This window comes from Cricetulus griseus, chromosome 5 (assembly GCF_003668045.3).
Source record: "Cricetulus griseus strain 17A/GY chromosome 5, alternate assembly CriGri-PICRH-1.0, whole genome shotgun sequence".
In the NCBI taxonomy this organism is placed as follows: Eukaryota; Metazoa; Chordata; class Mammalia; order Rodentia; family Cricetidae; genus Cricetulus; species Cricetulus griseus.
The window spans coordinates 14,029,031-14,054,001 of record NC_048598.1 but is presented as its reverse complement, the minus strand read 5'-3'; the positions used below and the strand labels follow the sequence as shown (position 1 = coordinate 14,054,001).

Here is a 24,971-nt window from a genome sequence, read left to right as displayed (position 1 = left end):
AATTTTTCCTTTGAGTCTTGATTCAAAAATGATCAGCTGCCTTCACTATTAGCAAGGTTAAATACCATAAGCCAAAGCTATCCTCTGAGTCTTAATGGATGCTGCTCTTGTGAGACAACAAACTCCTCTAGCCTCTTTCCAGAAGGGCCTTCCTCGATCCAAGTCCCCGAACAGCCTTCCTGCCAGCATGACCCACTACCCACAGCACAACTAGAAGACTGGCGTGGTCACTAATCCAACTCCTCGGGCAAGGTGGTCGGCCTGGCACCCCTAGCTCCAGAGTCCTGCCCCACAGATACCAAGCCCAAGAGCGCATGGAGCAATGTTCTATCAGGCTGCAACCCAACCCAAACTGGGAGTGTGCACACAGCCTCTGCCCCTTCAGGAAGCCCCTGCCAGTAAAGGGTCCCAGCACCCACACCCGCCCCTGCAGCGTTCTCTGCCCCCTCCCTCACGCTTAGAACCGTGGGCCTGTCTGAGTGATGTGGCAGCCTCTGTGCAAGAGAACGAGGGAATTCGCTCCAAACGGCTCGAGTGACCACCAGTGTCTGGAAAAACAAGAGGAAGGAGCAAAAAGCGAAGAAAAGGAACAAGGGAGGGACGCCTTCCTCGACTTCACCCTAGATCTAGCTGCGAACCCCAAGAGCTGGCTGGGGCACAGAAGTCGTAGTCCTGACACAAACTGCAACCAGAGCCCGGTGCACGCACACTGCGATGATCTGGGAGTTCAGGGAACATTATTACGAGGAAGGCAGCCACGTGCGTGGACGGGCGCAGAGGCCGGGCGAGCGGGCTCCGGGGCGAGCGGGCTCCGGGTGCCTCCCGGAACCCTCAGCTGCAAACGCGGACGCGGGACGGGAAACGGCTGCACCCCTGCCTGGCCACGGCGCCCCGGCTGCAGGGGAAACTCGCAACCTCAGGCCGCGTTGTCGCTTGAACATGTAAGGACGGACCCCGGGGTGCTGAGGGTAGCAGCGGGCCGGCAGGCGGCAGCCTTACCCGGCTGCAGGAAGGCAGGCTCCTCCGTCAGCTCCGCGACGCCTCCGCGCGCTGCAGCGGTGCGAGCGCCCCGCACACGCTCGACTCTGTTTACCTTCGGGCCCGCGTGCGCACGCCCCGCTCCGCCTGCCCCGCCTCCGGGCTCTCCCATTGGCTGCGCCTCCGTTAGCGGCCCCAAGGCCACAGGACGCGGTGGGAGCGTGCTTGGCGCGCGTGCGCGGCTCGCAGCCAATAGGGACTGAGGGTGGGACGACAGCAGCCAATGAGAGGCCGCCCTAGAGGGCATCGCTCCCTTCTCCGTCTGTTGGCTGCCCTTTCTCCCGGGTTGGGAAAGCCGTGCTGCTGTTGCACGCACGCGTGCGTTCTGCTGGTGATTGGCACGCGTCCACACGGCGACCACGTTCCGTCACCTCAATACTGACGCTAGGTCATCCTCCTAGAGGCCTTGGCGGGAAGGCCTCAGAAGTTCAGGTGCCACCGCAGGGGACCAGAGCCTAGACGAGGCCTTTTGTTGCCATGTGGCAAGGTCTTCCCAGGTTCCTCGAAATCGATGGCGCTGACACCAAGGTCCCCACCCCATCCCCAGCTCTGTCTTTACACTAACTGTGTTTGCTTGTTCTGGGCACTGTAGGGAAAAGGGTCAGCCAAAGAAACACACTTTGGCCCTGCAACCAGAACCAAAGAAACGCACCCTGACCCTGAAACCAGTGCCACAGAAACACGCTTTGTCCCTGGAATCAGGGCCAGTGAAAGAAATACACCCTGGCCCTAAAACTAGAGCTAAAGGGCTAAAAAGGACCAGTGAAAGAAACAATTCGACCCTGAAAGCATTGCCAAATTTGCCCCGACCTTGAGCAGAAAACCAACCAATCCCTGAGCACGAGATGTAGCCAATCTGAGTTTAGGGATTGAAATCTGACCAGTCCCCACCCTGGAAATCTCCCTGGAAAAACTCTGCCCATAAGAAGCCCTATATAAACCCTGTGTCTGTTCAGCTGTGGTTGACCAGCTGCCTCCTTGCACCCTGGCAGAGGGCAGCCACGCTCCTGGATTCTTCCCTCCCAATAAATCTCTTGAATGAGGTTTGGGTGAGTCCTTCCTTTGCCAGAGGAGAGAGGAGCAGAACATGGCACACACCAGGGAAACCTTCCCTCAGCTTCACCCATAACGCAACACCATCGTGGAGGAGACACTTAGGCCAAAAACATCATCCAAGAGTACTTCAAATGGAAGAAGTGAACAAATAAAAATTTTTGACTCATTAGAAAAAATATTTTTTCAAAGAAAGCATAGATTGAAGATAACCCTAATAATGACAGCAGGACATCAGGGTTGGATGAATAACAAGAAAATTAGTCATTATTATACTTCCTTGTCCACCTCACTACATCATCAGACCGAGTATTGCTACAATTGCTGGTAAGAAGACAGCCACATAATTAAAAATCTGCAAAAACAACAAACACTATGAAGCATGGATTTCATTCCTAGGTATTTATTCCGAGTTCTACTGTGCCTTAATGCTGGTGGGATTCCCATCTTAATTAGTGATTTTTTTTCCTCTGTTTATCTTTAAACTCTGAAAACTTTTCTCTTTGTGTGTCTTCTCTCTAATGGGCATGATAGATTAATGAGGTATTATGTAGTAATGCATACACATTGAAACAAATATGCATATATATACACATGTACACATATATTCTACCTACAGCCAGAGATGCCGAGAAGACTCACGATGCAACACCTTATCTGTGGTCTCAAAACTACTTCTTTATAGGAGAAAGGATACGAGACAGGTAGGGTTTTAGTTGGGGGGGTGGTAGGGGAGGACGGGAGGGAGAGGGAACTGGGATTGTCATGTAAAGCAATCTTGTTTCTAATTCAAATAAAAAATATTTTAAAAAATACTTCTTTAGTGGCAGAGACAGAAGACACACAGTTTTTCCACTCTGCTGAACCATGTCTCTGAGCATACACACCTCTTGAAATGTCTCTTGCTCTTCACCCTCATCTGCCTTTCTCTGTTCCCATTTTTTAAAAAATGAAAGAATTCTTTGTTCTTACTTCATCTACTACTTTCTCCTTCATTCTTCTCAAAACCCCTCTGATCAAGCTTTGATAGCTTGGATCTTGAATGCTTTTTTCTCAAAACCCATTTATTAAAGGCTTGCTCCCAAGAGACTGCTATGGGGAGGTTGTGGAATGTTTAGAAGTGTGGCCTAATGGGAGGAAGTTACATCATTGGGGTTGTGACTTTATGGGGGATATGGGGACCTGGGACCACTACCATGGGGTGAGCAGTTCGGCCCACTATACCATTCTACCATGACATGCTGCCTCCTGGGGGGCCCCCAAAGCAGCAGCCTAACAGGCCAGGGCTTGACCCTCCAAAACTGTGAGCCAAAATAAACCTTTTCCGGTTTTAAGTTGGTTAGATTGAGGATTTTCTGTTTCTTTAAAATGCAGGCTTCATGCATGCAGATTGTCATTTTGATCAAAATTGGGATGTTCTCTGTCATGATTTCTTTATTATTTCTGTCAGTTTTATTTCTCTAAGACTCCCACTGTGTATATTTGTATGCCTGATGTTACCCCAGAGTTTTGAAGCTCTAATCATTTTCCTTCACTTTTCAAGCTGGGTAATTTCAGTGGCCTTGCCTCCAGGTGGGCTGTGTCTTTCTCTGCCGGCTCACATGTGCAGTCCAGCTTCGCTGGTCACTTTACTTAATTTTTCGACTCTGAAGCATTTATTATTCTTATCATTTCTTTATCTCTATTTTGTGGGGTACCATTCTTATATTTTTGGTTCTTTATAGACATGCTCCAATCAGCTCTTTGAATATATTTGAAATAAATGATTTAAGGATTTTGCATAATTAGCCCAATATCCTTTATATTTCCTCTGAGTATAGGCTGTTTGTCCTTGTAGCTTTGTGTGTCTTGTGTTTCTGTTAAAAACAGGATATCTTAACACAACATGACATTTTTGGAAATCAGATTCCCCCTTTTTCCAGGATCTGTCATTGCTGCTTTTTATAGTTGTTGTTTAATAACTTTTCAGAACTAATATGTAAAGTCTGTATTTTCTTCTCATGAGTGACTACCAAAGGTCTCTACTTAGCTTACTAATCAGGTAAAAAGACAGACAGATTTTCTTAAATGCCTGGAACCAGTAAATCACCTGCGCCAAGCCACTGGACGCTTGTTGAAGCATGCCTTCAACACTCAGCCAAAAAGTTGACAGCTCTGCCTTAACCTAACTTCCTGCTTGCACAATCACTGGGTCACTCAGAGGTGAAATCCAAAGGCCTTCTCCAGTTGTTCCTGACCATAACATGGCCCAACCACATGCATGGTTGTTAGTGCTCCCAGGAATATGTGGATATTTCATTCCCCTGAATCTCCTTTCAAGCTTTTGGTTAGTCTGTTGTTTGCCCAAACTACCTAAAACAGCCAAACAAGTTAAAGGAGATGCCTGAAGCATTGTTTTGTTGACAAAAGCCTTCTAAGAAATAGACTTCCTACAACAGAGAATTTAAGTTGGATCAAATAGACAGCCTTTTTAAAGGGTCCTCCAGAAACAACCAGATGCTAAAAGAATGGCAGTTCTTTGAGGAGGAGTTTATATTTCTGGCTCCATTTTGCTCCCTGTGATGGTAGCAAAATGGCTATCCCAGGAATGCAGGCTGTCATTTTCAAGACTTCCATGTAGCTGGTGGAAGTGAGAGGGCTAAGACCGGAGCAAGCTGAAAAGTTCTAAAACGCAGCCCTTTTTCTTCACTAACTATTCTCCAGGTTGCGGCAAACCTCCTGTTCGTTGTCAGAGTTCTAAAGAAAAGAGTATTCAGTCTTTGCCAGCATCTGCATTATCTCTGTGGAGGGCAGAATGTTCATGTCTTTGCCATTTTGCCACCTTCTAAAGACAGTTATTTGGCTTAGCCCTTGAGCGTCATCTTCTCCTGCTTCTGTGACCCTCCTAGTAATGAAGACATTCTACAAAGATGCCCGTTCATCTCCCTGTGACTGTCAATCTATGGAAACAATGGACCCCAAGAAGCTGGAATTTCCCCAGGAGTCTATGCTGGGGAAGGAAAGGGGTGAAGGCTGGTGTCAGCTGGGGAGTGTGGGGAGGGTTGTCTTCTGGAAGGTTTCACACAGTCCTGACAGGGTGTCAGATCACCACGCAGGAGAGACTGGAGCTGAGACCACAATGAACAGGACCACACGTTGCCCAGGACAGCTTAGTCATGTATGCCTAGGCATTCTATTTAAACCTAAACCTCACGTCGGGACCCTGAAGATTGACCTGGGCGTGGGCCACTGGACCATTTTGTTTCCCTCACCAATGTGAACACACAGAAAACATCTTTTCTGCTCCGCACTACTACTTGCTTGTTTAATTAGTCTGTTGACTAAGACTAGCTTGTTCAGGCTGCTTAGGCCAGGCGGTGACCCTAGCAGCTCAACACTTCTGAGAAGCAGTCATACCTTCCACTGCTGAGACCCAAACCTTGGCCTCCTCCTTGACACCTGTTTCTACCTCACCTCACATCAGATCCAAGCACAAACTCTTCCAGTCCATCTCCAAAATGACTGCTGAGTCAACCAATTCTTACCTCAGCGTCACCACTGCCCTAAGCTAAGGCAACATCATTTAGCACCTACATCATTAGGCAGCTCACCGGTCCTCTGTTTACTCACGCCCTCCTACAGTGATCCTTTGTTTCATTCTAAAGCAATAGGCAGACAATCCCTTTTTAAATTCCCTCACTGCTCTGACTTCTCATCTCACTCAGAATAAAGCCCCAAGACCCCACATTGCTCTACAAGACTCAGTATGACCATACCCCTGGGTATCTTTCAGGTCTGTCTTCAACTCCCTCCCCCACCCCGCCTTTCTCACTCCACTCCAATTAAATGCTCTGAGGCGTGAGGAACAGTCTCAGCTCAGAGACTTCACTGGCTCTCCTGTCTGGAACTTCCTCGTGGGTCAGTCGAATGTTTTACATCCAAACTCACAATATGTCAGTGTGGTGTTCTACTGAAAGGAGCCCGACCTGACCCTTCGGTAGTAAGGGAACTCACCACTCCTTGATCTTATTTTCTTTCTGTCTGTCCCTGGTGCTTTTTATCACTGGATGTATTCGTTTGGTTATCTGGAATGTAAGTCAGTTCCATGAGAGCAAAAGCTTTCTCTGGTTCACCATTGCATCTCCAGCACCCGGCACAGTTGCTGGCAAACTGAAGGTGTTCAACCATGACAGCAGTCTGGGGAAGAATCCCAACTCACCCTCTTAGTGTATGACCCTGAACTAATTAAACTTTTTGTGCCTCAGTTCCCCTATGTAACACTAGTATGTAGGGAGCCGTCCCTGCATTCTCCATTACAAGATGGCGCCTGCATCCGGCAGGCACCGAATGTAAACAAGATTATTGCGCAGGCGCTGGGTAATTTTCCATTCCTTGATCTCTGCCTATTCCGTGGCGTCATATGGCCGGATGAGCTACAGCCAATCATAGGGTGACACGTCCCAGGCGGCGGCTGCCAGCCTTTATTAGGGGACGGGATTCTTGGCTCAGTGTCTCCGCTCTGGTAAGCTTATGCTCTCCTCTCAAGACGCATTAAAGCTTTCCTGCAGAAGGATCCGAGTGTCCCGTGTATGATTTCTTGCTGGCGAGAAATACAGAGCGCGCGGGACATACTTGCGGCGTCCGCCCTTGACCAGCAAGAAAGACGCCACACTGAGGAATCTTCTTCAACACAGTTTAATCGGGAACCTCTTTGCTTAATGGAGGCTGCCGCGGTGGCGGCCGCGGCGGCGGCCCCGGGCCGAGGGAGACGGGCTTGATATAGTCTACATCTACCAATCACCTAACCCTACGTGGCGCGCCAGGATAGGTTGTCTCCAAGCAGAATTAAGAGGATACATGACCTTTACCATATTTGGAGTTGTTTACCACAGAGAGTGCTCGCCGTCGGGCTGGCGGAAGGCGGAAACCGGCGCCATCTTTTGGGTGCAGTTTTCTGCAGCTCCCTACAGTTCCCCCTTTTTGTTTTAATATTATAGGAGTAGCAGTATCTATCTGTTGTCAGATTTCAGTCATCTCTGTCTTAGGTTCAACCCCAGTGTCCCTATCTTACCCGTCAAAGAGTCACTGTGTCGCCCTCACAGGCTCATGTCTTAGGTTGAAGGGAACACATGTATGCTTATTCGCTCAGCATGAGGGTAGGTGCCCGTCATTGAGCATGACTGATTCAGATACGCATCACTCACTCAGCAAGGGCGAGACAGACATCTATTTGTCTGTCAGCATGGATAACCATGCTTGAGGGGACTGTCCTGCTTCCACAGCAGCAAAGGCCTGTACCAACATAGCAGCTTGGGATTTTTGCGACTTCCTGATCCTGCATAGGCACCACAAGCAAACAAAAATGGCTAACAGCATCATGGAAAACATAACCCCTACTCCAGCCCATTCCTTAACTAAACTAAAGGCTTGTGCAATCATGGTATTACTTCTCTGCTGTGTGACCCTCATCCTGCAGATACACCATAACGCTATGAAACTAACTAGGATAAGCATTCCTCCCAGGGCACCCATTCCTGCCCACTCTTTCAGATGATTCATGGCTTGAGTGATCCACGCAGACAGTCCTTCCGCAACCAAGATGTCGACCCTGGTGGAATTCACATGCACTATGGAGAGTCTCAGCTCCTGCATCAGCTTGTCAAAATCCCCAGACCAGTTGCCTAGAAGATACTATGAAGGTTGTTTAGACATATTTGCTGCTAAGGAATAATTCTGATAGGAAACAGCTGTTATACACAAACCAGGCATTCTCCATTCACATCCCAACTGTGCCAGTTACCATAAAGTATCCAATTGTTCCTGCAATAGATCAATGTGTTGATTCAAAACCATAATGCCACCTTTCAATTGAGCATTAAGGGTAGATTGGATATCCAATACAATCTCCATATGCTAAGTGCAGCAATTTCAACTCCTTACTAGTTAAGAGAATGTCATCCATATAGTGGACACATCTCACAGCAGGGTATTTCTCTCTAATAGGAGCAATAGCATGACACACAAAAAGCTGACACATAGTGGGGCTATTGGCCATACCCTGGGGTAAAACCACCCACTCATATAATGGTATGGAGAATAGAAGGTAAAGTAAAAGCAAACCTAACACTATCCTGCACACATCACAAATCAGGTTCTTCATGATTGGGTAGGGCTGACAGCAACAGTAAACCGCGCTGCACAGGCCCCATGACTTGCATCTATTTATTTCCTTCAGCTGTTCTAACGTCTCCTGCCCCTCTTCTACAGCCTTGCGGCATCTTTGATCCTCTAGACAGCTGCGAACCATTTTCCAAATAGGCCTCGTCCCTGGCTTCAGCATTCCCTGTGCCCAGGCAAAATCTAGATCTTTTCCAAGCTTATCCCAACTAGCCACAGTGAGATTGCCTGAGGCTGCGATGTTAAAAGGCAGCCAAATCACCACTATAATAGCGGGGTCCATTAACTTACTCTCACTCTGCAAATTAAAGCAGAAGCGAGGTTTTTTACTTTCGGTTCGCTTTTGTCACGAACAGTGTTGCTCCTTTCCGGAGACTTTATCGCCTCTTTCCCGAGGACCTTGGTGCTCCTTTACCGGAGACCTATCTCCGCATTCACCGCGGACTTTACAGTTCCACTTACCTTGGGAACTTACTCCCGACTGTGAGAAGTTCTGATTCCCCGTACTTACGGGCCACCACTTGCGGCGGTGGCGGCGTCCCCGTACGGGCCACCACTTGCGGCGTCCGCCCTTGACCAGCAAGAAAGACGCCACACTGAGGAATCTTCTTCAGACACAGTTTAATCGGGAACCTCTTTGCTTAATGGAGGCTGCCGCGGTGGCGGCCGCGGCGGCGGCCCCGGGCCGAGGGAGACGGGGCTTGATATAGTCTACATCTACCAATCACCTAACCCTACGTGGCGCGCCAGGATAGGTTGTCTCCAAGCAGAATTAAGAGGATACATGACCTTTACCATATTTGGAGTTGTTTACCACAGAGAGTGCTCGCCGTCGGGCTGGCGGAAGGCGGAAACCGGCGCCATCTTTTGGGTGCGGTTTTCTGCAGCTCCCTACACTAGTACCCATATCTAATAGGTCATTGAGAATTAAGTGAATGGACACATGCAGCCAAAATTATAAACAAGTCTGCCTCATGCTCAAGTGCTTAAGACACTCTGTGCCTGTCACATAGTATATATTAATATAATTTTACTTAATGATGATAACCCAGCATTCTAAGTCATACCATGTATTCAAAGAGATACTGCATTACTATCCAGATTTTGCAAAAGTTCTTTTTATATGTCTAAAGAGACCTTGAAATGACAAAATTAAATTTAAAAAGGTCTAATAATTCTGTAATTTCATCTAATTTCTTGGCTATCATACCTGAAGAACTTTTCCATTATCTCAATGTCACTGCTCCCTAGAAACAGCTGAGAAGGGGTTTTGTCATCAATTCATTTACTCACTTGCATTTGTTTTGTTTTGTTTTTTTGTTTTCAACTCATTTACTTAGTGATTTCATCTTAGGGGGATGACACAGGGTTTTTCTGTGTTGCCTTGTCTGTCCTGGAACTACCTCTGTAGACCAGGCTGGCCTTGAACTCATAGAGATCCACCTTCCTCTACCTTCTGAGTGTTGGGATTAAAGACATGTGCCACCACTGACTGGCCTCATCTTTTATTTTTTTATCAATAAGTCAAAGTACAGTCCTAGCTTATAATGCTTGGTAAGTCAATTCCTACCTACTGGGAGCAACCGGCAACCGTCTCTTTAAGCTGGAAGAACATAGTTTTCAATCATAACTTCCAGACCTGGAGAAAAAAGTCTTGAGGCACATTTGCCAGATCATAAATGTCAGACTCCCTATTGCCTAGTCCTACTCAGAATCAGGGTTCCCTTGGATTTCTGGGCCTTCTGCCATGTCAACATGCAGCTAAAATTATAAACAAGTCTGCCTCATGCTCAAAACCAGTGCTAGCCCAGGAGGAGCTGTTCCGAGGGACCAGCAGCCCAGTGTGGCCTGAGTCACAGCCTGAGTCACAGCCAGGACACCTGTTCTCCATGGCCCCAGAGCTCTCAGGGGATCTGTATTACAGGAACAACGGTTATTTAATAACTCTTTAACTCTCTTAATCCAACAGGAATTAAAACCGATTCCAGGACTGGGGTCTGCCTCTGTGGCCCAGAACTTTATCATGCACACAGTCCTGAATCCTAGACTCTGCAATACAAAATGGACAAGATTCTATTTCTGGACAAAGAGATAAATGAAAATTTTCAGTATACCTTGACCAATACAAACTGCCTGAGAATGCTTGATGAAATAATCACAGAACTCCCTTCTGCCCTAAAACTTGCCTTATTTATTAAAAAAATTTTGAATTTTTTTGATAAATTTATCTTACTCCTTCATTAGGTAATATTCACTTAATTTATAAACAATTTTTTTGGTTTTTCGAGACAGGGTTTCTCTGTGTAGCTTTGGAGCCTGTCCTGGCACTCGCTCTGTAGACCAGGCTGGACTGGAACTCAAAGAGATCCTCCTGCCTCTGCCTCCCGAGTGTTGGGATTAAAGGTGTGTGCCACCAATACCCGGCTAAACAATTTATTTTTAAATATTTATTGTGGCCAGGTTTGGTGGTGCATACCTATAATTCCCAACACGTACGACTCACAGGCAATGGATCAAATAAGACAAAATAAAACAAGAACTAAACAAAAGCCACTTTCTGTGAGAAGTGTCTCCTATTGCCTTCCCTGCTTCCCAAATTCTCCCTCATACTGGCAACCTCCTACACAAACGTTACCACTACTTAAAGTCTCTTGTTCCTTCTCTAAAGGACTTCAAATACATAAGTAAAGACAAATGTATTACACGCACAGACATAGTGTTCTAGTCAACTTCTGTGTTGTTGTTTTTGTTCTAGAGAAGATTTCTCTATGTAGACCTGGTTGTCTTAGAACTCATTCTATAGACCAGGTTGGCCTCAAGATCCTCCTGCCTCTGACTATCAAGTGCTGGGATTGAAAGTGTGTGACCATACCCAGACTTTTCTTTCTTTTTGTTTTTCATTTAAAAGTAACAGCTTTAGGGGCTGGAGAGATGGCTCAGTGGTTAAGAACACTTGCTGCTCTTGCGGAGGACCTAAGGATTGGTTCCAGCGCCTACACTGGGGCTCACAATTGTCCTAAACTCCAGATTCAGGGGATCTGCTGTGTTCTGACTAACACAGGTATCAGGCATTCATGTGGTTCACATACATTCAAGTAAAAACAAAACCATAGACATAAACATTCTTTTAATTTTAAATAATAGCTTTAGGTCTTGGAGAAATGGCTCAGTAGTCGAGAAGTCTCCACCACTCTTGCAGAGACCTCAAGTTCAGTTCTCAGAACCCATGTTGAGTGACTTACAACCACCTGTCACCCCAGTTCTTAGAGGGGTCGATGCCTTTGCCTCCTTAGCATGTATATTCATGCATGAATGTGCACACACATACACATATACACACTTTTTAAAAAATAAAGGTCTGGAGAGATGGTGCCATGGTTACAAACACTCGCTCTTTCCGAGGACCTAAGTTTGGTTCCCAGCACCCTAGTCAGGTGGCTCACAACTGCCTATAACTTCAGCTCCAGAGGATCCAATGCCATCTTCTGACTTCCCTGGCACCTGTACATGTGGGAAATACACATAGGCACATATATGTACACATAAATAAAAATTTTAAAATAATTTTTAAATAATAATAATAGCTTTAAACTCTTTTCCAATCAATGTATAGGGTGTCTTTACTCTTTTTCTCAGGGTTACAGTCTATGAATGAACCATGATTTTTTGTTTGTTTTTATGTTGGATTTCTATTTCCTTTGCTTGTTTTTTTTTTAAGATTTGTTTGCTTTTATTTTGTGTGCATTGGTGTTTTACCTGTTTATATGTCTATGTGAGGGTATCAGATCCTGCGGAACTGGAATTACAGACAATTGTGAGCTGCCATGTGGGTGCTGGGTCCTCTAGAAGAGCAGCCAGTGATCTTAACCACTAAGCCATCATCTCTCCATGCCCAAACAAGGATTTTCTTAACAGTCTCCTTGTCCTGCAGATGGTTTTTACTCTTTTGCTTTCATAAACAGTGCTTTACTCTGGAGTATGTACCCATTTTCAAACTGACTAACTTGGATCTAAGTGGAATACTGAGACAGGGCAGGGCAGGGCCCACAGTGCTCCTGCTGTCCTTGGGGTCTAAGGACCATGGTTCATCAACTCCAGGATTATTTGTCAAACCCCCAACTCTTAGAGGTAAAAAAAAACACAAGACAACAGATCCTATCTGGGGGGCAGGAGTTATTTTAAAGTAAAATACAATTTTATACATGTATTTTTGTGCTAGGGTGGAACTCGGGCCTTGTGAATGCTAGGCAAACCATTGCAAGTCATAGTCTGAAGTCATCACACTTTCCAAACTCCAGGCCTAAGAGACCAACTGAGGAAATCCAACCCTGTTGAACTGAGGCAAGACTAATTACTGCAATTAGCTGACTGCGCAACTGGGAATCATAAAATATACTACAGGAGAGGCTCCCAGTGCTCCCCACAACCGAAACACTCCAACAAACAGCTGCCTTTCTCTGAATTAGCTTTGCCTGTGCGTGGAACATGTGTCCACCTCTTCAAGAGGCTGCTTCTCTTTCTTGGTGGGTCTGTCTCTTTTCAGCACAACTGCATCACATAAACATTAGCCAAGGATGTCATCATCTTTGGCTTAGTTATTCCATATTTAAATTGAGATAGAATGTGTATTCAGCAAAATGCACAGATAGTAAGTCTATGTCTTTTTTTTTTTTTTAGAACAGATCTCTCTCTTGCATCCCTGGCTGGCCTGAGACATACAGAGATCAGTCTGCCGCTGCTGACCCAGAGTCCTGTGGTTAAAAGTTTGGGTCACCGTATCAGCCACCTCATAAATTCTTACAAATGAAATATGTAACCACCAACACCTTAATCAAAATAAGTTTGATTTTGGTTATTTCCTTTTGACTTCTTAGTAATTTTGAGGTTTTATTAATTCATTAATGAAAGGGGACGAAGTGAAATACTGGCATTTAACTTTCCAGTGTTAATATAATTTTTTGATATAATCATGATCACAAACTTTGTTTTATTTTCTTTTGGTTTTTCAAGGTTTTTCTGTGTAGCCCTAGCTTTCCTGGAACTCACTCTTTAGACTAGGCTGGCTGTGAACTCACAGAGATCTGCCTGCCTCTGCCTCCTGAGTGCTGGAACTAAAGGCATGTGCTACCACCTACTGACATAAACCTAATAATTAATTTTTAAAATGATATTCCCATAAGTCGTGAGTCCTTGCTTCTTGATCATGAAATTGAAGGGTTTTTTTTTCTACATTTGTTGTTTGACAATTTCATGCATGTATAAGATATAGTCTGATTGTTTCCCCACCCTACAGTTCCTCCCTCCCAACCCTTCCCTTCTCCTACCTGTCCCTCTCCAAGATCCATGACTTTTGGTTTTATTTTGTGGCCCATTTAATTTAACCAAAGTCTTCTGTGTGACAAATGGATCTGTCCAATGGCACCTGTTGGGGTAACCAGTAGGCACACAACTAAAGGCAATGACTCCCTGCCTCTCTGCTTCTATCTGTGGCATCTAGTTCTGCACTAGGTGTAGGGTCCCCTGAGCGTCTCCTCCCCACCCATGCTGACCAGCCAGTGCTTGTGCAGAATCATTGCAGGCATGCATACATGCTGTGAGTTCATGGTTGCAATACAAGGCATGCATAGATGCTGTGAGTTCATGACTGCAGGGCAGGCAGGCATAGATGCTGTGAACTCATGGTTTCAGTGCAGACATGCATAGATGTTGTCAGTTCATGACTGCAGCAGCTATGTCTTGCCTAGAAGATGGCATTTCTCAAGCCTGCTCCCTATCTTCCAGCTCTAAGGTTCTTCCCAAGCCCCTCTATGCAATGTTCCCCCGAACCTTCGAAGAGAAGGCCTACATGTCTTTTTTAGAGTTAAGCACCCACCACCATTTATTCTCTGCACCTTGTGTAGCCACAAGCCTCCGCATCCACCGACAGTCAATGAAAAGAGAAATTTCTCTGAATGAGGATGAGGGCAGCATTTGTCAGGGCTGATCCCCTGGGCTGGGCAGCGGCACAATCTGCAGAAAGTTCTGGTGAAGACAGGTTAGGTCTTGGGAAGGCCTGGGAGGAGAAAATCGAGGCTCTCCTGTGAGTGGCATGGTGAGGCCATCAGCCTCCTGGGAAAGCAGGCAGGGAAAGCAGTGATTCTCAACCTTCCTGGGCTGCGACCCTTTAATCCAGTTCCTCATGTTGCACTCACTTTCCTCTGTAAGATTATTTTTGTTTCTACTTCATAACTGTAATTTTGCTACTGTTATGAATCATAATGTAAATATCTGATATGCAGAAAATCTGATATGTGACCCCTGTGAATGGGTGGTTTGACCCCAAGAGGGCTATGACTCCCAGGTTGAGAACTGCTGGCCTTAAGAGATCCAAGGAGGAGAAGGTCCTACCTGGTGGAGGTCTGAGCATGTCCTCCCATTTGAGGTTTTTTTCTGTTTCCTTTTGTGGTGCTGGTGATGGACTGAAGGCCTGTGTATGCCAGGCAACACATCACCACTGAGCTACAGCCCTAGGCAAAACAACAACAACAACAACAACAACAACAATAATAATAATAATAATAATAGAAGAGAAGGAAAAAGGAGAAGGAAGAAGAAGTAGAAGGAGTAGTTTGTCTTTCCAAACAGCCCCTTCTGTCCCTCTCTCCAGCCCTCTCCTCCAACTCATGCCAGGAGCTGTTCTATGCTGATACCATTTATGGGAAAATAACTATGGTATGAATTAGGAAGTAGTGATCAGCTTGAAAGGAATCTATGACTCGGCATCATGCCTTTGGCCCTTCTCATTTGGGGGGAGCCACCCCGTCACTGAATACATATTTGCTCTGTCCTCCTGCAACTGTGTAGTACTAAGTAAAAAGGTTTTGTTTTTTTGTTTTAAATTTGTTTTAATTTGTTTTTGTTTGTTTTAAATTCACAAAATTTAGCACAAGTTTTGGAACCATTTCCAGATTTGGGCCCCAAGTTGCAAACTAGACAATCAGCAAACATGCTAGAGGCTGGACACCATGGACAGAGCCAAATTCGTAGCCATCTGCCCACACCTTCAAGAGCAGCACAGCCGGGTTACAGAAGGGAGGCTGAGCAAGAGAGCATAAAAGTCGGCAGTGAGCATCAGAAGCTGAGCTGAAAGTACAACATGCTCAGAGCCCTCCGTGGGCCAGAAATAAATTCAAGACAGGTCCCACTGGCCACAGAAAGGGCTTCAACTTATAGCTGAGGACTAACCAAGGACGCTGTTTTTGCTAAGGATGAGGAGGCTAAAACTGAATGTGACTGTTGGACAGAGGAGCACAGGGCGGCCCGGCTTCCTCAGGTGATGTCAGTGATCCTGACTAAGGCATGGCTCACAAGCCTGGGCAGAACAGAGTGTTCCTCAGACTCTAGACCTTTTCTTTCTTGACACCAAAGAGAGAAGTGTTAGACAGGGGCCCTTGTCATGATAAAGCCCCTCAGATAGTGTAGTTGCCTCCACCTCTAGGAATACTGGGGGCCAAGCAAGACACATGAAGTGTGCCTGCAGAAGGGGAAGCAAGCTGTCTTATTGCTGGATGTGAGGAACCTCCTTGACTCCTCATGCTGGAATCACTTAGAACTTGGTCAAGAGTGTTGCTCACCTCAGGTCTAGGGTTACCATCTCAGCTCTGCACTCTAGGTGGACTCTCAGAGAGAGGGGGCAGGGATGCTGCTCCTGGGAGGATACCCCATCTTACCACAGTCTTACATTGTTGCACTCTTTCCACAGTCCCTGGGGATGCCACCACTGAGTAGTGGAGAGTCCACCTAGAGTGCAGAGCTGAGATGGTAAGCCTAGACTGCAATGAGCAACACTCTTGATCAAGTTCTAAGTGACCAGAGTTAGCTCAGCCCTCCCTGAAGAGCCTCTGAAGACTCATACCAACACCAGACTGGTGGGAGCAGTGGCCTCTACCTGCAAGGGACAGCCTGTCCCCATTCCTAGCAGGATTCTGTAGGGCATGCGTGGAGGAACTGTGCTTCCTACTGGTCAGGCAAAGGAACAAATATCTGTTCTCACCTTCACCTTGACTTGGGTCATCCTGGTCACTTGGGTAACCCTTAGGGTAACATCACTTTCGTTAGCAGAAGCTCCCACTAACTGGGAATGCCACTTTGCTCCTCAAGCCCAACCCCATCCTTCTTTCTCACTTACAATCATATACCAGCTCATTGTTGTTTGCTGCAGCTTCGGGCAATGAAAGACAAACCACAAAACTCAACAAAACCCACTCAACAAAACTTCCTTGGAGAAAGGGAGCAAAGGGAGGGGTATGTACCAACCAAGAACAGAGATGGAAGGGGCAAACAGGTGGGAGGCATTCGCCTAAAAGGGAAAGCTTGCACATGCCTAGAGTCCTTATGCAGTCACGTAACACATGACATAGCCATGCAACCCAGGGCTCTTTGAGCTAAGTAACTGCCTGAATGCCGGTGTGTACCCAGACAGTTGACAGGGGATGGGGTCAGCTTAGTGCCTGAATCCTTATAACACTCATTCTCTAGGACCTAATTCCAATGTTATTTGCTTAAAACCTCTTAATCAGTGACACTGGATGTCACGGTACTTTGTCGCAGCATTTACTGGCTCCTTCTCACATTGTACCTGACATCATTGTGTGAGTAGTTTTCAACGAGTCCTTTTGCACCTAATACCTTTTGCACCTAATAGACTAGAAATGGCATGTCTTTATATTCCCTATAGTACCTTGTACCTAGAAAATATCCCTTTAATTATTACCAAGGTGTAGTCCTTATTGGGAATATCTAAGATCTCTACTCCATCTGTAGCCATGGTCAGTCTGACTGGTGGCTCCTAGGGTAGTCTCTCACAGTGGAAGACAGTTTCAAAGTCTTGCTGAGAAGACAGGTGTTTAAACCTCAACCAGTCCGCATGTGGCAGGCCCACTATGACTGGTCCAGTTAGAGCGAAGATCAACATTTCTACTCAATGGAAGCTAGAGCATGTCTCTCCCCTAGAGTAGTTGTAGCTCTAGTTGCTGTTTGGAGCTATATGGCAATTACCAATTACCCAGCCCAAAAAGGCATTCACCCACCAAGTCCTTCAGGATGGAGGAAAGACACAGAAAGAAATAGAGGTGGAGCCCTAGTTAGAATATATGAGGAGCCTAACCTAGGCATTTTAACTTTTCATCCATGAGAACTCACAAATCCTGTTCATGGTGTGTAACTAGTGTGTTGAAAATTATATAGTTTGAGCTTAAGATTTGGTAGCCCCATTGGTTCAGTGAGGGTCTATCAGAAGATTGCACCTTGGTGAAACCAAATAGGTCAAAGAAACCATGTCTGTCTTAGGTTTCTATTGCTATGCTAAACACCATGACCAAAAGCGACTTCAGGGGGAAAGGATTTATTAGGCTCACACTTCCTAATCACAGCCCAAACTTGAAAGAAGCCAGGACAGGAACTCCAGGCAGGAAACTAGAGGCAGGAACTGAAGCAGAGACTGTGGAGGAGTGTGGTGCTGACTGGCTTGCTCCCATGATTCATTCAGCCTGCTTTCTCATACAAGACTGGACCACTTGCCCAGCAATGGCATCACCTACAGTGGATTGGACCCTCCTGTATCAAACCGATCAGGACAAGACCTCAACTTGCCTATCGGCCAATCTCATGGAAACATTTTCTCAATGAAGAGTCCCTCCTCCCAAATAAGTCTAGGTTTATGTCAAGTTGACAAAAACCAACCAGTATATTGTCCAAATAGAAAACCGGAGAGAAAGTGGCCAGGCTCAAAACAACCCATTCTCAAGAAATCTCAGTGTCTCATGGGAGCTACATTAGTCCCTCCTGGATGCAGCTCCTTCAATGAACTAAGGGCTTCCCACTAGGCCCCATCTCATAAAGGTGCCACACTGGGGTCAAAACTCTCAACAAACCACAGCATGAGTACAACATCAGGGCAAGGTTGGTGGTTTTACACATCACACACACATGCACACACACACACACACACACACACACACACACACACACACACACACACAGGGCCTAAATTTTATAAAAGAGGAAAATACCCTTAATATTCAGTTTGTATTTCCAGTATTTTCTGTAGGAAGTGGAATGGAGTTCTGATGGAAGGTGATGATGACTCTTTTGTGATTGGCTCCATGCCTTGACCTTATTGACAATTGTGATTTAAGGTTTTGCAACCTATTTGTCCCTTGCTTTCTTGGCAAGCGTTCTCCAGGGGCCTTGTTCCTTATGAGCTGGGACCATGTCTTGTGCCTCTTTCATAACCCATGTCCTCCCCATGCCATGTGGAACACCAGAGCTTCCCCAGAGCTGGTGGACAGCTCATGGAAATTTCCACACCAGTTGTTCACCCCACCCCCACCTGGGACCTGGCCCATGAGTACAACCAGCCCAAGGACACTGAGCCTGGCTCTGGGTCAGACTCTAGGTCTATTTACGACATTTTATCTCAAGAGTTGGCATGTTGGTGCTTTGCACTCAGGAAACCTGCCCTGGTCAGTGCAGCAACAGGACTCTGTATCTTGAAAAAAAGGAAACAGAGGGCCAGGCAAGCCCACCCGTCCCCTGCCACAGCTGCATGGCTAGTCCACTGTTACCCTATTTTTGTTCATTTGTTTTTCTGGTTTGGAGTTAAAATCTTTGTTGGGAACAAAGCAAACCTTCTAACACTAGATAAACAACATGCTTTTTGCATTAAATTGTATCTGTTAGTGCATCTTTATGGCAATGGAAGAACTTCTTAACGAACTCACGTCTCCTATGTTTCCCCTTACTGTGCGAAATCTGTCTCCCACATACATTCCTGTGACCTTAGAGCGTTGACAGAATCAGTCATTGATGTACCCACAGGGCACTGTGGAAGCTTCAGGGAGGGGCTTCTCTGAGTGCCTGGTACTAGAAGACAGACAGTGGGTGAGGAACCATCCTGGCCTCCACCAGAGCAGCTGTTCCCTCATCCCAGGCAAGGGCCCGGGAGCCAGAGAGGCTGAGAACAGAGCACAGCCTGGTATCCATACTGTGTCCTGAGGTATACCGTGTGACTCTCTTGCCCTCAGAATGTTTTAAGGAACCTGTTTACTCCACTGCTAACTTATTTGACAAGATCTGCAGTATTCTTTTACCATGTGTGTGTGATACATCATATGCCAACTGGAGCCTTCTAAAAAAAAAAATTGGTTCAAACTCCCAGCAGATGTCTAAAGTCCTCCCAAGGCCAGCTGGTTCCTGGAGGCAGGCCGAGGCAAAAGAAGGGAATAGCCTTCCATCATCATCGCCCCTGGCTCTTGAGCCCTGAAGCTGTGAACTGGCATATGACTATCTTACTAACTGGGCGCTACCCCTATCCAGGGCTGTGCTGGTCCCTTCAAAAGAGCACAAGGGTCCAGACTGCACCTCTATGTTCCTTATCCCATCCTATGAAGATGCTTTGTACACTGGTTCCCATCAAGAAGCAGCCTTGCTTGTTCTCCTGTTCCCATCTCTCTTTAGCCAAACCCCCTCAAATGCCTCCAGAACTCCAAATTTCTCACTTTGTTCTGTAGATCCAATTATTCCTCTACTATTCTTCTGCCAAACTCAACTATTCAGATTCAACCACATTCTTTACATGTGTTTTCCACTAAATTCTTGCAAAATGATTCCAAGTCTCAGAAAACAGAGGAAACGATGGAGAGACATGCTTCCTTGGGTTCAGTTCTCACCACCAGGGCAATCTGTTGGGAAGGTGGAAGTGAGAGGCCACCATCACGTGCAAGTCTGGAACACTCCAATGCTGCCCTAAGAATTGGGAAGGAAGGGAAATTTGGAGAAGTGGGGTTCACAACTAATCTCGTGAGTCAAGATAAAAGGAAATATGGCTTGCACAGAACCAACTGTGGCTGTAAATTACAGATGATCCTTCTTTGTAATCAGAGAAAAATAGTTCTGTAATCAAATACAAAAGCAAGTTATAGCCTAACCCCTTTTTGTTCCTATTCCACAAAGAAGAGATGTTTAACTCACATTTCTAGAGTCTGAGAGTCCAAGACTGAATGGCCTATTAATCCAGTCTCCAGTGATGGCCTCATGGTGAATGCCATCCCCTACAAAAGTGGCCACATGCAATGCAAAGTGGGGAGCCAACGGATGAGGGAGCAGGCAGGGGTTCTTTTGTAACAACTCATTCTTGGGAGAACTAATGTATTCCATAAGATGAGTATTAATCTTTTCTGTAGATGGGGCTCTCAATGACCTAATCACCTGCCACTAGGCTCTGCCTACTAAAGACCCCATAGCCTTTCCACGTCACCACACAAGGGATGAACTTCTAGTACAAAACCCTCTGGGGGGAAATCACGCCAAATCCACACCTCTGAGTTGAATGGTCAGCAGGGTGCTCTTCTTCCAGCCTGGCTGAGAAAGGGTGTGGCATAGTCTCTTGTGACTTCCAAGGCTGTCATGGGCATCACCTCCATTCCACGTTATTCCACAGGGGGCTCAACAGCCAAACCTGGTAGCGGCATTCACCTCATTTGCCATTGCTCCACCAGAATTGCAATTACACAGCCAGCTCTATGTGTATCCATATAGCAGAAAAATATACTAATTTGTGCAGTAGCTAACAGTTTCCTGCAGACTCCCTTAGATTCCCTGATTAGGGAGAAAGAAATGATAACCAGGGGAGAAAGTTAAACAACAATTTTGGTTCTGAAGAGATCATAAGAAAGCACTTTGCTGTCCAGAATCCCTTAGTATTTTGACCAGGGTATCCAAGGATACTGAGTGGGGTCAGAGTAAGTTAAACTTTACCTGGAAGAAACCTCGGTAAGCAGAAATGCCGCTAGAAGGCTGAAGAGGCCTGCACTGTCATCTTGATTGTCAAAAAGACGACAAAATCTGAATCTAAATAGTATGCACTGGTGAGTTAGACATTAACAAGGGAGTGGGCTAAAGAGATGATTAAATGGATGGATTTGAATATTCGGAAACATGAAAACTGACCGCTAAGAGCCAGCATGTAATCCAGACAGCCTTTGTTCCCTCCTTTTAAAAGAGTTAGCTTTAACAATATCCATATTCTTACTAAGCTTATCCTAAGCAAATAATTTAAAGTATTTTAAAGGATACAGGTTCTTACGCACACAGATAAGCACTAGGGAAAGCAGGGAAGTTAAACACATATGCTTGTCCCTTCCAAGGAAGAAGATATCTACCTGTCTTCTTCTAGGATTGCTGGGAATGGATACAGTTTACACCCTGGTGATCTTTTGCTATCTGTAGGGCCAGGCTTCACCCTGGCCAAGCCTGACTCCCACAGTCATTGTGTTCACCTCCGTCATTCTCCAGAGACCCTTACCCTGAGCATTGTTTCTGAGTCAACAGTACCCATCTTCACGAAAGAAGTGATATGGACTTTGTAAAGAGTTTCAATGTAAACATGTCTTAAGCTTTATCGTACACACTGGACTGAGTTGTTGTCACCAGGAAACATTTTCCTAACATAGTGCTGTGCTTAAATATGGCTAAAATAAGCTCTAGAAGTGTGAACCAGCCTGTTAACTTACTAATGCTGAACTAGACTTCCTCCTTGACTCTCATGGATCGTTTCTCTGCCAGACGTAGCATTTGCAGGGACCCCCCACAAAATATGAACAAAGTTACTTTTCATAAAAAGAAGTTGGTTCTGTATTTATTGATAGCAGTAAAGGTGTTAAACTAAAAGTACAGTAGTAAAAGATGGTTACAAAAGTTGTCAGTCATTGGCATAATAAACTACAATGCAGCCTTTGAAGTGACTTCAGTAGAATGTTTAATGATGCAAGGGAATATTCATGATGGGTTGGGGAGAGGGCTCAGTGGGTAAAAGCATTTGCCATGCAAGCTCAAGGACCCAAGTTCAAATCCCAGAGCCCACATAAAGCTGAGCACAGTGCATGATTGTAATCATAAGGTGTGACAGAAGGTGGGGACAGGAGCATCCCTGGGAGCTCGTGGACCAGTTACCATACCCACAACAAACAGCTGAGACCCTGTCTCACATGAGGTGGAAGGCAAGGGCCTACTACCAGGATTGTTCTCCACCCTCCTCAAACACACCACAATTTGTGCACACACTCGCACCTAAGGAGGTTTATGAAACAGCACCAACAAAAAAGGAAAGCATTCAAAAGAACTACTGTGTGATCCAAAAGTCCCCCAACAGAGAATATATCTAAAGAAAATGAATTGTCTCTCTAAAGCTCTTTCATGTTCATCACAACCTGTTCCCAACAGCCAAGAAATGTACACAACCTAAGTGCCCATCAGTGGATTAATGGATGAAGAAACATGGGACATACATATAATGCAAAATCCTTAAAAAATAACCTTAATAAGAAGGAAATATTATGATTTATTATAACATAGCTAAGCCTGGGAGACATTGAATTAAGTGAGCCAGGCACAAAAAGAAAAATACCAGATGACCTTGCTTATGTGTGGAATCTAAACAGGCTGGATTAAGAGAGGCAGAAAGCAGAGGGTTAGTTAGCAGGGGCTGAGATGGGGGTGGGGGGCAAAGGATCCAAAACCCACAGGAGGAGCTAGTACAAGACAGCTATTGTACAACATAGTGACAATATGTAAAAACAGTACATTTTTCAAAATGGCTAAGCTTGGGACTAGAGACATATATTGGTAAAATACTTGCCTGGTGTGCACAACAGTCCTAGATTCAGTCCCTCAGCACTGCATAAAAATAGTTATGATGGTACTTACCTGTAATCCTAGCACTTAGTGGGTGAAAGCAGAAGAATAAGAATTCAAAGTCATCCTCAGCTATGTGGCAAGGTCAAGGCCAGACTAGACTGACTACATGAAACCCTGTCTCAAAATAGAAGTTCGTTTCAAATTCTGTGCTGGGCATAGCCTGTTGAGCCCTTGCTACCATCCAAGCGCTGATTTAATCTCTGAGATGCCTTATGCTATGTGATTCTCACAACTCACTGATATTATTGCCTCTGGCAGCGGAGGAAATAGAGACTCAGAGAAGTCAGGCACCTTGCCCAAGACTACAGTTTCCACATGGTAGGAGAAGGACCATAACCTTGCCTTGACCTTCAAAGCCTAGTTTATCTTGGTCACCAGGCCTACATAAGCAAAGACTAGGGATTTGTATCTATCATTGGGTTGACCAAACCTGACAGTGAATATCTAAATGGAAGGGAGAAATATGTGGGGGCTGGAATTCCAGTAATGGAGAAAGAGCATGGACCCTGGCAATGTGGGGTTTGGACCCTTATCTGGTGACTTTATTTTCTACTGGCCCACATTTGAGGCAGCTCACCCACACTGCATTGCTTTAAGGCTGTTTGAAGAAGTCTAAAGGGAAGCTAAAAGACTGCAGTAAGTAGCTGACAAGCCTTGCTTTCCATTGTTAGAGATTCCCATGACTTGCTCTGATGCCAACGTGAGGCCCTGGTTATGGGTAAAATTTCACCTGTGCCCTCTCCTTCTACCTTCCCCCAAGCCTGGGTATCAAGGCAAGCAGAACGCCTGCACTCCCTCTCTCCTCCCCCACCTCACGGCCCCGATGATATGTTAAAAGCAGTGGTTCTCCACTTTCCTAATGCTGCGACCCTTGAATCCAGTTCCTCATGTTGTGGTGACCGCCCCCCCACACACACACACACACAAACCATAAAATTATTTTTGTTACTGCTTCATAACTGTAATTTGCTACTTTTATGAATCATAATATAAATATCTGATAGCAGAGTATCTGATATGCCATCCCTGTGAAAGGGTCATTTGACCTCCAAAGGGGTTACAACCCACAGGCTGAGAACCATGGGTCAAGATTCTTTCTAGATAAATCTGTTTGCTACCAACTTTCAGACTGTAGACTCTTCTGCTCAAATGTGTCACCTCATGGCACAGTAGTGACCTGCCTATTCTAATGCTTGAAGGTGAAGCATGTTGCTGGTGGCCACGAGGTGAATAGGGTTCTCCCATCAGTACCCATGTTCCTGCCGTGATGTACTGCACAGTCACAAGCCCCAGAGCAACAAAGACAGCAACCATGGACCAAAGCCCCTGAAACCACAATCCAGAAGAAGCCTTCTTCCTCCTAAATTGTTGATCCCAGGAACTGTCAGAATGGTGGGAAACATGCTGCCCGCTACGCTATTAAACAATGAGTGGTTCAGGGTGCTCTTCCAGAAGACAGTTCCCACAAGAACCAAAACTTCCATGTCAAAGCTGAGACTAGAAACTCCCTGTGACCCACTCTGTCACACTGAGCTAGTGTGGCTTCCCCAAATATCTCCAGCAAAGTGGCCAGGCTCTTGCGTGAGCCTGGACCAATATTCCAATGCTTTCTCCAGGGGTATGGGTAGGAAACCAGGGCTAAGTCTCCCACAGAGCAAGGACCTACCTGGATTATGACTTTGTCCAGTGCCTGGGCCAGATACCGGAAGAAGCTGGAGGCAGCCAACTGACTTAGTGACGCCCCTGGGGTGAAGGCCTGTGGGGCTCACAGCGTGATCTGCTGCCCTCCTGTGGCATGCTGTTGTAAAGTCAGCAAAGACACAAAGGAGTGAAGGCCAGCAGGACTTCAAAGCCCTCCATGAGCACAGCAGCCTTCTTAGGGACAGCAGCCCTCGAACATACTGGTCTCACGACATCTCATATGGGTAAACGTTTCTAAGGACTCTAGAAACCCATTTGGTGGGCTGAAATTCTAATCTAGCAGAAACTGT

The 24,971-nt window shown here is 45.9% G+C and overlaps 1 protein-coding gene across 2 annotated transcripts in view; it reads right to left on the bottom strand.

The window, feature by feature from the left end:
* Positions 1–24,745, bottom strand: part of Coq8a (coenzyme Q8A) — a 55,537-nt gene extending 30,792 nt beyond the window's left edge. Inside the window, exon 1 of one of the 2 annotated variants that reach the window (XM_027418854.1) lies at positions 24,647–24,745. The gene's annotated coding sequence lies outside the window, so the exon portion shown is untranslated. Of the gene's footprint in view, positions 1–999; positions 1,114–24,646 lie in introns of those variants that run through there. The other variant, XM_027418853.2, reaches the window with a different exon arrangement.
* Between the last annotated feature and the right edge of the window lie 226 nt (positions 24,746–24,971).